The 1,249-nt window shown below is 49.2% G+C and overlaps 1 pseudogene; it reads left to right on the top strand.

Annotated features, from left to right (window-relative positions):
* The first annotated feature begins 309 nt into the window (after nt 1–309).
* On the top strand, nt 310–1,245 carry LOC113079902 (cytochrome P450 1A1-like; annotated as a pseudogene).
* The last annotated feature ends 4 nt before the right edge of the window (nt 1,246–1,249 follow it).

Here is a 1,249-nt window from a genome sequence, read left to right as displayed (position 1 = left end):
CCATGTGTAGTTTATCATTAATGAATTACGCAAAATGTAAATAACCGAACAACCACTGCAAAAATAGATCAGTTAGATGCATGCATGCACTAAAAAAGCTATTGCATGCATATGCAATGCAACATAAAAAATAAAAAAAAACAGGTTGTGGAAAGACACCTTTTTCAGTATCATCCATGCAAGAAGTGTTACTGCACTATTCCTTCGTTCTCTAAATTAACAGTTTTGACTGCTCTTTGTTTTAAACAGGTAACCTGTATTGTCTGCAAGAGCAAAGATGTGAAGGAAAACACAACAAGAAAGATAACCATGCCTCTTACAGTTCTTCCCCATTTTGGGCCCGATTTCTGTGTCTGAGAGCTGGTGGCCATCATCACGATATGTTGTGGTGTATCTCCTCATGCGCCTCATGCGTACTAAGATCCCAGAGGGCTCCAGAGCTGCCGGGACCGAAGCCTCTTCCCATCATCGGAAATGTCCTGGAAGTGGGAAAACAACCCCACATCTGAGCCTGACCGCTATGAGTAAGTTCACGGCCCTGTCTTCCAGATCCAGATCGGGATGCGTCCGTTGTAGTACTCAGCGGAAACGACGTGATCCGTCAAGCTCTCCTCAAACAAGGCGAGGAGTTCGCCGGACGTCCGGATCTCCACAGCAGCAAGTTCATCAGCGACGGAAAGAGCCTGGCCTTTAGTACGGATCAGGTGGGTGTCTGGCGCGCCCGTCGCAAGCTGGCCCTCAGCGCCCTGCGCACATTTTCCACGGTGCAAGCCAAAAGCTCAGAGTATTCATGTGCCCTTGAGGAGCACATCAGCAAGGAAGGTCTCTATCTGATCGAAAGGCTTCACAGCGTCATGAAGGCCGACGGGAGTTTCGATCCCTTCCGGCACATCGTGGTGTCTGTGGCCAACGTGATCTGCGGGATCTGCTTCGGCCAGCGCTACAGCCACGACGACGACGAGCTGGTGAGCTTGGTCAATTTGAGCGACGAGTTCGGGAAGATCGTGGGAAGCGGCAATCCTGCGGACTTCATCCCTTTCTTGCGTATCCTGCCCAGCACGATGATGAAGAAGTTCGTGGCCATCAACGCTCGCTTCAGCAAGTTGATGAAGAAGATGGTCAATGACCATTACGACACTTTCAACAAGGTGGGCGATCTCAGACGTGTCCGTCAGTTCTCTTTCTATTTAACGCTCCGTGTAGCTCAATCATATGTGATATGTGTTTCAGGACAACATCAGAGACATCA

This window comes from Carassius auratus, unplaced genomic scaffold, assembly GCF_003368295.1.
Source record: "Carassius auratus strain Wakin unplaced genomic scaffold, ASM336829v1 scaf_tig00029828, whole genome shotgun sequence".
In the NCBI taxonomy this organism is placed as follows: Eukaryota; Metazoa; Chordata; class Actinopteri; order Cypriniformes; family Cyprinidae; genus Carassius; species Carassius auratus.
This window is presented reverse-complemented; position numbering and strand designations above follow the sequence as displayed.